Source organism: Squalius cephalus, assembly GCF_949319135.1.
Source record: "Squalius cephalus genome assembly, chromosome: 14".
Taxonomy (NCBI): Eukaryota; Metazoa; Chordata; class Actinopteri; order Cypriniformes; family Leuciscidae; genus Squalius; species Squalius cephalus.
Window position 1 is genome coordinate 13968513 of NC_137135.1, and position 14562 is coordinate 13983074.

The following is a 14562-nucleotide window of genomic DNA, read 5'->3' on the forward strand; positions in this document are numbered from 1 at the left end:
AGTACAAAAGACCTTTACTGACTACACTTTGGGTGTGTGTGTGTGTGTGTGTGTACTGTTACCCCTTGAGGAAAAACCAGAGGGACTGGGAGGATAGCGAGTTTTATTCGTCTGTCTGAGCGAAATTTATGACCACTCCGTTCTTTCATGTAATCCCACATCCTCTCATCCTTCTCTTCCCCTCTATCTCTCTCTCACGCCTCTCCTCTTCCCTAGCGCTCACCTACTGACACACACACACACACACACACACACACACACACACACACACACACACACACACACACACACACACACACACGTTTACTTCACTATCTAAATGGGAACACTGCATAGACTTCTATTGGTTTTATGTTAGAAAGGCCCCACTTCATATTAAGTGACAATGCAGTCAGATTTAAATTAATAATTTGAAACAATGCACTTATTGTGTACATACATGTTTTTGTATTTTAAAAATACATGTGTTCATTTCTGTAATTCCATTCTGTAATTACACTGTTGGGTAACACTTTATTTTACAGTTACACATTACTTTGTGTACTTACTAACAGTAAATTATGCATAATTACAAGAAACTAACACTAAACCAAACCCTAACCATAACTCTATAGTAATACATGTAGTTAATTAATATTGCTCAGTACTTATTTGAGTAAGTACAATGTAACAACAACGTCACCTTAAAATAAAGTGTAACCTATTGTTGACCTTCCATTACACCTTAACCCACACTTAAATTTGGGAGGTTTTTTTTTAATCAGGTTTAGCTCATTTCTGGGCTCAAATTCAAATGTGCCCCCAGAACATGTAGCCTAGGTACGCACACATACTGTACACAAGATAAAAACAAAATGTCACATGTCATATTGACTTTTGGCACAAACATCACAGTACAACATAATCAAATGAACGAAAGTTCAGGCGCTTAATGTTACTTTTCCTCAGGCTATGTTTGAGGTAAAATTAAAGGATCAATGATAATTTGTGTTTACCTTTGAGCAACACACCTGCACTGGAGTTATCACGACACAACCACACCCACACACACAGGGGTGTGACCTTCTTTTATGTGCAATTATCACAAATTACGGGAAAACATGAGTTTGGTGAGGGGGAACACTTTCTCTCTCTCACACACACACATGGCCGACGACTCAGCGAAATGCGTAATGCAGAATCCAGTCAGCTTCGGCCCCTAAATGGATGACCACACATCGGCAACAAAGGCCGCATTGTGCGCCTGTGTGTGTGTGTGTGTCATCACGTGTCGCTTCACTGAATCAGCGCGAGAGACTGTTTATGCATCTGCACGACTGTAAAGTAGTTTTATTTGTTTTAGCCTACTTTAAAAGGCCCTTTCCGAAGCCTCTCATCTCGTGCCATCGCGTCTGCCTCTATCTTTCCGCCATATGTGCAGCAGGTCGAGAGCAAGTCTCCACTGCCAATCACGCATTAAATCACTCGCCTGTCATCAGGTCGTCAGCAGCAGCCTATTTAGAGCCATCTTTATAGCTCCCTCCATTCTCATTCTGTCTTTTCGACTTCTTCCGCTGCTCGTCGTCAGTTTTTCTTTCCCATCCTCGACCAGCACCCCCCCCCCCCCCCCCCCCCTCTCTCTCTCTCTCTCTCTCTCTCTCTCTCTCTCTCTCTCCCCGTGTCGAGCCCTGATCACCTGCAGCACATAAAAATTCCTTTTTTCTCTCTCCAGAGGATTGCGCCGCTGCCTAGGGAGTTTCTGCATTCCTGTTTCTCTCTCATTCCGTCTGACTCTGCCTCCTCCTCGATCCTGCTGTTTTTTTTCTCTCTCTTGCCGTTTGCTTTGTCTTTCCCTCTCTCACCTGTGGCCCAGCCCTTCCTGTTACCTCACGGCACCCACCACCTGCCGCGCCCCCGCCCGCGCCGCGCCGCGCCGCGCTTCTTTGGCTGCAGGGCTGGGCTGACTCTCCCAAACCGCTCGGTGCGGGGGAAACCTAGGGCACAGGTTGACTGATTTATTACCTAATCAATTGATCCTCCCAGATAAGAGTCGGTAACCACAAGTTCATTTATGTACGCGAATGTTGACTGAGCCCTCGAGTAAAAAACTGACTTTAATGTACCGTGGCGTGTTTTAGTGTTATTCAACATGCTTTCAGAAAAGATTATGGATGATTGTTTTGGATTGCCTACAGAGAGTTTGGTGTAGGCTACATGTGTGAATGTGGGTGAATGAGTCAAGTGTGTATAAAGTTGCACCTGTGAGCTGCTTATATCTACCGCCTACATAGTCAATATCTTAACTGAAATGACACCCTGATTTGAAATGCTCTATACGTACAGTAATAGTGCTCCTCCAAGGAGGTCTATAGAATACATTATCTCACTCACAACTAAGTGGTTTATGGCACCACAAGAAGATGCACAGTCCATTTTATGCTCTCCAAAAAAAGAAAGAAAAAGCACTGGTAAAAAATCATGAATTATATTCTGAAATATTAGCCACATACAAAAGTTTGGGTCAGCAATTTTTAAAATGTTTTTAAAAGAAGTAGTGCATGTTGTGTGCAAACATATCTCCATTTCATGGCTAACTAGATAATGCATTCTCCTCCCCGCATCTGAATATGCCTACATCTCTACAATATTAGTATAGGTGAAAAGCATGTACACTGAAACCAAATCAATCAAGTTAATTCATTTAAAGGGATAGTTCACCCAAAACTGAAAAATCTGTCATTATTTAGCCTACTCACCCTCAAGTTGCTACAAACCTGTATTTCTTTGTTCTGCTGAATACAAAAGAAGATACAGTAGGCTATTTAGAAGAATGTTGGTTACCTAACAGTTGATGGTCCCCATTGACTTCCACAGAAGCCTTTTCCCCCTTATCGGATAGCAAACTGAATTGTTAAAACTGTCCCATTTACACTTGGCCACATAATGTGTCTCCACAAAACGAATATAAATCCGATCTTCAATTCCCACACTACACTGTAAAAAAAGTTGCTGCCTTAAATGTTTTAAGTACAATCAACTTGGACATTTAAGTCATTTCAACTTAAATTACATTAAACTGACCTCAGAAATGAGTTGAATCTCGTTTAACATAAAAAGTTGAAAATTACTTAACTTATTTTGACGAGCATAGCAATGTAAAAACATATGTCGTCATAACTTATTGATCATATTTGTTTTGTTTTTTTACTACAGTGTATCAGAGTTAATGTCAACGAAAGCAAAAGATATGAGCTGCATTTTATTTATCATCAGCTAATTTCAAGATCAGAGACCGCAATTGAAGAGAGCGGCATCAGCACTGGTAAGATCATTTAGTCTCACTACTTTTAAAGGGGTGGTATAATGCCCTTTTCACAAAATATAAAATAAGTCTGATAAGTTTCTATGTGAAGTTTTAGCTCAAAATACCCCATATATATTTTTATATAGCATTTTTATATAGCTCCTGTGTTAGCAGCTCCAAAAGATGGAGAGACTCAAGAAGAAGTGACAACATGTAGACAACATTTCTGAATGGTTAGTTGATGAATTTATGTAGCTTATGTGTAGTTATCTTCTAGTCATTGATTTGCATATTCTGTCATGATAATCTATAAATCATGTTCCTGGGGGCGGGGTTTATGTAAATTTTAGGGTTAGTGATGTCACTAACCCGGGAGGAATGTTGTGTAGTCCCTACCTGCCGTTTGTAGTCCTTAAGAAGCAATTTCTTTAAAAGCAAATATCTCTCTTTGCTTTGAACTTTGAGCGTCGTAACTTTGCAGATGTTGTTTATGCTCAAACAGCAACATTACACACTAACTACAGTTAGAAAAGTGAAATCATAATCAACCACCTCTTTAATGAAGAAGTTTACGCGTTGAGCTTCAGGATGCAATGCTGAACTTTCATTTTCATTTGTGGCAGTTTGCGCATTTTTGGCTTGAGATACTCAAAATTGACATGTGGCTTCAACAACCACATGCATTTACACTCTTCCAGTTTCGTCTAGAATGCGTCTCAGACTACTTTCTGAAGTGATTAGAGGGATCTGATTTAAATCTGTCCCAAAAGTATTTTAGAGGGTATTTACAGCTGGTCTTTTCCCGATTGGATAGCTATATCCGATCAGAGAACACGCATGAAGTGACCAGGCGTAAACGGGCCCTTTGAAGAACACATGCAATGGTGCCTTTGATTTTAGCTAAATATTATCTTAGAAGGCTGCATAATGTTGCTGCCTACCTTTTGAAATCTGTTGCACACCTGTTGTTTTAAAATGCTGTCTTTAGGAAGGTTCACTAGGTTTGGAACAAAGTACTGAGTGAATAAAAACTGGCTGATAGAATTACTATAGCCAATGGTTTGGTTTAAAAAACATGTTGGCAGTTTCTCAGATGAAAAATAGGGTTAGCATGTGTTTGAGTGTGTGTGTGTGTGAGAGAGAGAGAGAGAAAGAGAGAGAGAGAGAGAGAGAGAGAGAGAGAGAGAGAGAGAGAGAGAGAGAGAGAGAGAGAGAGAGAGAGAGACATACTGTAGGTGATCGTAAAAAGCTCTGCCAGGGAGGATGAACTCAACTGTAATGTGAAGGACACACAAAGTTTGATGAACACACACGTTTGTCTGTGAGCGTGTGAGTAAGTGAGTGAGTGAGAGGTAAATAAAAAGCTTTTAGTGTCAGAGATGGAAGGACAAAGATTACAGTCACAAAACCTCCCACACTGTCTCACCAACAATTGTACACTCACACGTATCCTATCTGATTTGTCTCCACACACACACACATGGCTGGGCCTATTTTTGGAGGCTTTTAAAAGTTCCAAGAATCTTCAACATAAACTAATGAACTGTAACAGTTCCTTAAAATCCGGATGAGCATGTAATGTTCTTCCATTCCGTTCTGCTTCTCCTCTGACTCTTTCATTTCGATCTGTTGTTTCTCCGTGAACCAAACACAAGCTGACAGGTGAAGAATGGCTTTCTCACGCTGCGAGCGTGAGCGAGAGATCTCGCGGAGGATTTCGAGAGCGCTGCGCACGCCCTCGAGGGATTCCACTTTTACAGCAGTTAAATGAGGTTGGCTAAGTGCCACAATCAGAACATCTAAAAACAGGAGCTTATTGAATAAATTCTTGTCTATTTTTGGTCAAAGTTACCGTATGACATTAGAAGACCTGGTATATAAAATGAAAGGTTCTAGATTGGCATCATAGGCCTATTAAGATGCATTTTGGTTGATCGGATCACAAGTGGATGATGCTAAATACTGAAGCATTTCGACCACTTCCAGAGAAAAAGCGAATGCGTTCGAACAGCCACAAAAGATCTACTCTCCTCCTACTGACCTACTGCCTTAACATTATGGGAAGTGCTCTAGTCAGACGAGATTTAAACTGTCAGCTGAAGACCCAAGTTTGGTTTGAAGACGAAAAATGTACCAAGCAAGATGTTCTCTCACCATTCCTGATTTCTAACACACACTCACAGCGTTTGCCTGAGTCCTTATGGCTGTCAGAGCAGAAACAAAAGCTGATGTTCTTCATATGTTTTTCCATCGTCTCCGGTTCTGTTCATATCTGCGCAAGCTTATTTTGTCCATTTGATCAAAAGATCTGAAAAAGCCCATACATTTACCCACCCAAAGACCCTCCCCTTGAAGAAATCAGGACAGAAGTGGTTGAAAGTGGACAAAAGAGACAGATTAAAACACCAGGTGTAAACGAGGATGTATCTCCCTCGTCTACTTGTGATCCAATCGACCAAAACGCATCTTAACAGGTGTAAACAGGGCTGGCTCTTCATGGAGCCTTTCCATTATTTAGGTTCTTTAGATTTTTTTAAATGTTCTTCACACTATACGGAAAAAAAGGTTATTTTAGGAACTGTCAACTGAAAAAAAAATTTCATTGCTGCGAAAACCAACTTTTGGAGTGTATTTCTATGGTACTTTGTGTCCTCGTTCACCTTTATTGTGTGGAAAAGAGTAGCGTCAACATTCTTCAGAACATCACATTTTGTTTTCCACGGAATAAGGAAGTTTCAGTGGGGAAATTCCAAATTCTTTTTTTATTAATCAAATCCTCAGTAAGATCTTCATTTATTAAGTGCTTTTGTCATTTCTGAATAGATGAAACGCAGCATTCTCTCAAATGCGACCAAAGTTAGAATTTACAGAGAAACATCTTGCCAAACGCTTTCCATTGTATTTGACCGCTGAATCCAGTGAAGTCTAAGGAGCATGTTTACGTTCCATTCATTGAGAACTGTCAAGGTGGAAACATGTTGAAAAGATGAAAAGTCAGTGGAGCCTCCTTTAAATGCTTGAGCAATACTGTTTAGAATCACACACCTGTTTTTGAAGCAAAGGGAACTACACATGCACATAAACGCACACCCATAAGTAAAGTTTGGGGAACCGATCGGGGAGAAATTACAGACATGTGTGGACTCTGAAGGTAGAACTCAGATGTACGAACTCTGACATGAAACCATGACCTTTGGAGATCTTTACGGAAGCAGACTTAAAGACAAGAGTTAAGCTACTGACTGACTGTTTATATACATACCACTATGAACATATGTTAGAAAACTCAACTGTCAGCTTAACTAGACAAATTGAACAAAACATTGTTCATGGAACATTTTTTTAGACAGACAAAGAGTCTGATCAAGCAGACAAACAAATGGACTTTTGCCCTTTTCAATGAATGTTTAAAACAGGACTTTCGTTAAAGGGTTAGTTCACCCAAAAAATAAAAAAAAATCTGTCATTAATTACTCTCCCTCATGAGACCTTCGCTCAACTTCGGAGCACAAATTAAGATGTTTTTGATGAAATCCGAGAGCTTTCTGAACCCCGATAGACATTGGAACATTATTACCACTTTCAAGGCCCAGAAAAGTAGTAAAGACATCGATAAAATAGTTCATGTGAAGCGCTGTTATTTTAAAACATTCAAACATAAGTTATAGCCTATCTCGCCATTGCCTAACATTTGAGACGTTAATTAGCCTATTTTAAAACAATGATGTTTTCAATAAGTTAAAAAACAGTGACATAAATGCTATTACATATTTCTCTATCATCTTTCATTCGTTTTTTTTTTTTTTTTTTTCAATTGCAAGGGGAGCTTTGATGTTGGTGACATTCGCACTGATAAAGGATCACTTGTAACAACGGACAGACCGATCAGATTCATCCGCCCTGAAGATGCAGAGCCGAAGCACAACTCAACGCAAATACCGAAACAAAGTTCCTCCGCAAGTAAAATGCAGAGGGCCAAAAGTAGTATGGCTTTTTGGAAATTTAGAAGATGCATATTTTTAAAAATGCTTTTTACACAATGCATTTAATATAAATTAATAAATTCGATTTATTTGAATTGCTAGAGAGGGGACAATATTACACTGTAAAAAATTACATGATCAATAAGTTATGACAACGTATGTTTTTACATTGCTTTAACTCATCCAAATAAGTTTTTTTTATTTTTAAATAAGTAATACAAGATTCAACTCATTTTAAGCCAGTTTAATGTTATTTAAGTTAAAATGACAAGTTGATTGTACTTAAAAATATATGGCAGCAATTTATGGGGGGGCGGCACTTTAGTTATTTGTGTTCTGGCTAATAGTTCTAATCTAACATATACACAATTCTCTCTCCAAAAAATATGTTTTGTGCCTTAATTGCTTTAATAAAAAACTAATGTGACTACAATTTGCACCTTAGCTATTCTTGGAAAGTGCCTTTTATTGTCAAAATAACAGTTTCTGTTACAGATTAAGTTTTTAACATGTCACACAGCAGCAGTAAAAATGATCGCAATGTCATGAATGACATAAATCTACAAATCAAACTCGATCTCCCATGCGCTGCATATGAGGAAACTAATGTTTTTTGACAAAAGGAACGGTGATCTTGTCAAAGCTCATTGCTGATCTGCTCTAAATAAGCGTTTTTATGGCAGCAGCGCTGTAGCTGGATCTCAGAAGTGCTTTCTGTCATGAGCAATCACATAATCAGCGGAAAACACAGCGCCGCTACAAATACAGCACAGTTTACAAGTCTACAGAAGTCCAGGGGTTTGTTCAGTTTGACGTTTACAGAGTCTGCAGAGAGGGAAATTGGTCTCCTTTGGCTCAATTTATCCCAGCAATGGAGGATGTGTGAGCAATTTATGAGGGCTAACTGCATGAATGACAACACTATTGTTCTTTATCCTCAGGTTGGGTGAAGGAGCGGATTTTAATAACACCATTTTAGACATTTAAGACACCTTTTGTTGTTTTACAGTTTAACCCTATCCACCGCTTTTCCCCCTCACATTCTCTTCTCTCCCACTGTCATCCATCATCCGTGTCGCTGGAGGTCACAAGCCATCGATCAGTCCCCCCCTTAAACATCACCTCTTGCTCTCGCTTGTGTCTTAAATCAATTGATTCGAAGCAAGTCTTAATCATAATGATGGTTACTAAAATAATGACTGTTAAATGTATATGTTCACAGACTGTTTTCTTCTGGATAGTCTGATACTACACGTACACAAAACCCACCCCCAATTGTAAAAGAAAAAAAAAATTGAGAAATAGTTGTATAAAGTAGTTGTAAAATAGCTGAGAAAAGTTGAGAAAACTCAAAATATCATAATGTCTGAATTTTCTTAATTTTTCGACTCAACACACAAATAAAATGTTTAGCTTTCCAATGTAGTTGAGAAAAGTTTATGGTACACTTCAAATGTTTTTTTTTTTATTATTATTTGTAAAAAAAAAGATTATTTGAGTACATTCTACTAGAATATTCTATCTCAGTTCCAAATTTAATGTTTAATTCAATATAATTTCTTTGTAATTATTTTGAAATTTACTTGCAATTTATGAGTGAAAATGTTATATCAATGATATGAAACATTATATCATTAAGATTATAATTATATAATGACAACATGTTTTTACACTGCTTTAACTTTTTCAAGTCAGTTTAATGTAATTTAAGTAGAAATGACTTAAAAATCCAAGTTTATTGTACTTTAATTAAAAACATTTTCAGTGTAATGTGATGCATTGAGATTTTTGAGTTCTCAAAATGCTACATTTCTGTTTCTGACAGTCACTTTAATTTTTTATTTATTTCTTGTCATAGCAACTAGAAATATTATCCAGCAATTAGCATTTAAAACATTTTGATTTGTCATTTATTTAACACTGTTTTTTCTTTATATGTTTGCCAATGAAAGAGGGAACATAAGCTTGACGACATAAAGTTTAAGAAGCAAATATAGATCTGATAAAACATAAAACTCAATAATGGGGATAATTAACAAACACATCAACACATATATTTTGAAGTATCTTATTTCATGGTATTGTAACTCCAATATAATCAGTATAATTACTTACAGAAATAAAGTCCTGATCACAAAACTTACAATAGAAAGAGAAAGCAAATGAAGTGCGTGTTTACTGAATTAATATGATTAAATGAAAAACATAAAAAATTCAAAGGATATAGTGCTGATAAGAAAAGAAGTGTTTTGGTGCCACCAAGTGGATATGAAAAGCAGCTGTTTGACTCTGAGTGAGCCATCCTGGCCCTTAAGAGCCCCACGGCCGGCCCCTCACAGATCTTCTGAAGAAATAACAATAAACTCAATCCTGTGTTTCTGCCTTGGAAGTGGAGTTCGTCTTTTACTGAAGTTTTACAATGAAACTCAAGCTCAGCCAAACTCCAAACGTTGCCCGGGGACGAAAATTAAAACCACATGAGCGAGAGAGAGAGAGAGAGAGAGAGAGAGAGAGAGAGAGAGAGAGAGAGAGAGAGAGATGTCTGTTTATATGTTCATACTGATTGCAGTCTGGTCATCATTAAGAACAGAGAAATTTAGGAATGATAATAAGGTCTAATTTGAGAGGAATTTAAATCTCACCAAAGCATTTGAGATCGTTTGTTAGGTGATCTGCTGTTGTCAGAGTGTATTTGTAAATCACAACATTAGATTCCTTCAAAATCTGAAATCCAGTTTAATCCGATGAAGGAAATGGCTTGTTTGTGGTGTATTTCCTGATCCGGGTCTGTGCCAAAAGGTTTTGTGCTGGCATTTTGATGTGTGCTGGCTGTTTGAGCGTCAAACACAACATGTGATATTTAGAAAGTCTTTAGGAACATTTGTGTCTGCTTCTTCAAATTAGCAGGCCTGTATGTAAGATCATTTGCTTTAACTGTTTTTAACACTTCGGGTTTGAGAAGAATTTTTTTCCTTAAGAGTATGTGCTGAAAACACCATATGGATATTATTTTTAGATTTAAATATAATCTACATTGTCATTCACTTGACTATTTCAACTGCATTTACAAAAACATTTTAAATAACACAATGTAACAATGCTACACATTTTACATTTGTCCTAGATACAGGTAATTGTAAGACATGTAAGTTACCTTATGATATACATACAAATAAGCAGACTAAATTGTACAATAGCCTACATGTAATTTTACTGTACATTTTTTTTTTGGGGGGGGGGGGGGGGGGGGGGGGAGTGAATTGACAATCTATGGTGAAAAAGGGTCTATATTAGACTACATTCACACAAAATAATATAGCCTACTTATAAAGTAAAAAAATATATATGTTAAATGAAATTTAACAATATACATTTGGTTTTTTTTTGGAGGGGGGGGGGTATTTAATAATTTATGGTGAAAATAGGCCTATATCATATTCAAAAAACATACATATACAGTAAAATATAAAATATAGTTATTGTGCAAAACAGGATTTTAATAGTTATAGTTCAATATAAGTAGCAGGTTGGTATTTAAGGGGCTATAGGAATATCCATTTATTAATCGCCTTTTTATTGCCAATGTGTGAACAGCTTCAAATTAAACTTAAAAAGAGAGAGCTTCCCTGACTTCATAGGTTGTTTATGAGAACATGTAGACTGGTTTTTTTTTTACGTGAAGGACTTGGGACGTTTTTGGCGGGAAAATCCAAAGGACGCACGATCGCGCGATCCCGCGAAACTCTCTTCCGTTCTTTGACACATGAAACGAATGCTTAGCCTACAATGTTACGGATTATGCCGAAATAATTCTGTAGTGTAATGATCATGTATCATGCAAAGAAAAGGATTAAGTCAAACTATATCTCACATAGCCAGATCTATAGTCAAAATGTAGCCTACTTTCAAATTCAATATCTATCATAACAGTGTAATTTTGAGCTCGTGCTGCAAAAATATTCACATTGCTGCGATCAGATTCTTTCTTAACTGCTGTTTTCTCACAGCTGTCATTTTGTTGTGTTAATTTGTTATTGAGAGGAAAGTGCAGCACATATTTACATATTCATCTAAACGTTCGTTAATAGGCCTATTGCTGAAAGGTATTCCCAATAACAAGGGTTTCTGAATTCTACATATAGCCTGTTTAACATTTTACCAGTTAATAAAACATACAGTTATGAACTGTAAATATAAAGGCACCAAAATGCCTGTAAAGCCACTGTATTTTTTTGGGTGAATTTCTAGCAAGTAGCCTATAGCTGCTTATTAACATTACAATATAAAGCAACAACATCTAAAGATAAAGGCGTCAAGGATTCAAGACAGGCTCACAGGACATTTTGAGATCAGCTATGGCTTGCTGAACAATATTTCATCAGTATAAGGTCATACGTTTGGCACAATGTGTGCCAAATAATGTTTAAGACAGATGTTCTGATGCTCTCTGGAGTCTTTAACACACACGCTTCAGTCTCAGTAATTCAATGACATCACAACCATTCATGACCATTACATACCACAGGTGCATCTGGACATTGTTTACGACATTAAACTAGAACAGTAAATTTCTGTGTCTAGACATAAGAGGTCATTTTCAATACAATCAATAAATATAACAGAGACACAAGATGGCAGCAGCCGTGTTTGCATGAAACATGAGAGAGCGAGTCTGCAGTCAGTGTGATACGAGAGACATGAAAGATTCCCGGATGGGCAGTATATTATTCAGCGTTGCTATTGACGACAGAATGTCACGCCTGACAAATCAGAATCAAGTATTCCAGAGAGCCTTGTTATAAAGAAAAATAGTGCAAAGTAATAATGCATCCAAATCCACAAAGTTGAACACGGGGGACAAGAAGATATTACACATAACCTCCTTATTTAAGTTGGTGTGTGTCAGATTCAGCTGTCAAGCATCAGTGACATCTCCATGGTTACTGGCCTGTTCTTCATCACCTCATGATTCAATATCTTATCCCACTTTTTGTTGTTGTTGTTGCATGTTTGCCTATATACTGGGGTAATTTCCCTGTCTGGATTCTGTTTATAATTTTGAGTTCATGATCCTAATCTGTATCTTTGACTTCTCTCTTTGAACGCCCCTCCTATGTTTGGATTATTGGATTACATCAGCACCGAATGTGGAACTGATTTATTGATGACTAAAACTGGACTGCAGATTTAGCTTTGAAGCTATAATTGTTCACAGGGATGATAACCAAATGTCATCGATACTGAAGGCATTACTATGAATCTGTAATCTATTCTGAGTGTATTTATCAGTACTGTTCGTCTGTGTTTTCCAGAACCCTTTTATTCATAATGGCTTCCTCCATTATCGAGAAGCTTATATGAATCTTAAGTTCAAACATTGTAACTTAAAGTCTCCCTGTGGTGAAAATCAAGCTTTTAATGTTGTTTATATGTCTATTTTGGGTTTTTAATATGCTTTAAGACAAACCATTTGCAAATGCATGAGTCAATACCATTGCTTTGTATTTTCTCCTTAAAACTGCAGTGAACCAAAGACTGTCTCAAAAACACAGTTTGAAATCGCTGGTGTTTCTGATGTCACAAACTACCTTGTAAGGTCAGGTCAACCGTCAAAGGGATATTTCACCGCTGGAAAGATGAATGTGTATTTAAAATGGGTCATTTATGTAGTAGAAATGTGAAATTATTTCAGAAGTTGGTGCCTTAGACTGAGAAAAGCCAGAAAATGTATTTTTGGCTCATGTGGATGAAAGACAACAACTCCCAGAATGCACTTGGTTCGCTGCCCTACGAGGCCACTCCCAAGCCACGCCTACCGGTTACAGAGGGCAGTATCAGAAGAAATGATACAACTAGGCTACTAGTGACTCGAAACTGAAAAGACGCCGTTTTATCGTGAGATCCCCCTATGGGCGGGTTGAACACATGCAGAACTGGGCTCCCACTACTGGCTGTAGTCTTTCGCCTCTGGACAAAAACTACGCTGAAAAAACTGCTTTTGTGGGAAAAGGTTTATAATTTAATGAATCGACAGCCTGTCCGCTAATCTTCAACATGTTTGCTCTCAAACGTTCATTTGGATTGATCTATTTTTAGAGTATATACTGAACAAAAGGCTGTTTTGTAAAAGAAGTCACAGACAATAGCGCAAGGTATGATTCAGTTTACAGCACTTCTCATTCATTTCTATAAGGTATCCATAAACAGTGATTGACGGTTGCACAACTCTAAGGGAAATTCAATGAAGTCAAGGCTGTAATGAAATTGTTTATCAAGGTGCTCCAAGTAAGGCTTCTTCCAATGGTAGAGCCATAGACTCTCTTATCGTCCAATAATAAGACCTTCTCTGCCTTCAGATTGATGGAAGAAGGTCTGGACCCCATCACAGCTTTCATTAGCAACGCTCAAGAGGATGTCTGACCGACATGTAAAGCAACCAATCACAGTTCATTTTGTTCTGTGTCATGTTTAGGGGTGTAAAAATGTAAAGTTGACCATTTCCAGGAGGACCGTTAAAGAATGCAACACAGAATTCAACCAATCAGATGACGACTTAGAAACCCTGAGGCTGTGTCAGAAATGGCCTCCTATACCCTTAAATAGGGCACTATTTGAAGTGACACAGTTTTGTAGTGGTGTCCGAAACTATAGAGGGCAATATTGAGTGCACATTTTCAATCTAATAATGCACCGCAATAACGCAATAACAACCAGGGGGGCAGGGTTTCGTATTATTTTGAAGCTTCCCCGGGCGCCACCATTGATTAGCGGACCATCACCTGCTGTTAGCATTCCATTGACTCCCATTTCATTTTGGCGTCACTTTGACAGCGAATAACTTTACATCTGAGGTGTTTAAAGACTCCATTTGTCCATTATTTATTTCTAAAGAAACACGAAAATGTATAAAAGGCTCCATTACCTTGTATCTTACGTTATGGCCCGTAGAAGCAGTTTTTGTAAAAATAGGCTAACGATTGCGTCATAACCACGCGACTCTCTGTCGCACAGTAGAGAGATTACCGTATAGACAGGAGGAGAAGCTCGCGGGCAATCGGGGGGACGTGGAGGCAAAATGACAAAATAATTAATCAGAATACTTAGCAAAAGTTGCTCCTGCTCCTAGCTCATGGACAGCTCCTACTCACACTCTCCGTCTCTGCAAGTTTAGGAAGGGAATGATTCAGATTTCTCTTGGCACAGCTACTAGAAGACAGACGGGTTGCTCACGTCACATCTACGTCGTCAAGCTCAGTTTGAGTCTGCGCAGTACGCTCAGCCATCAGGAAGTGAGTG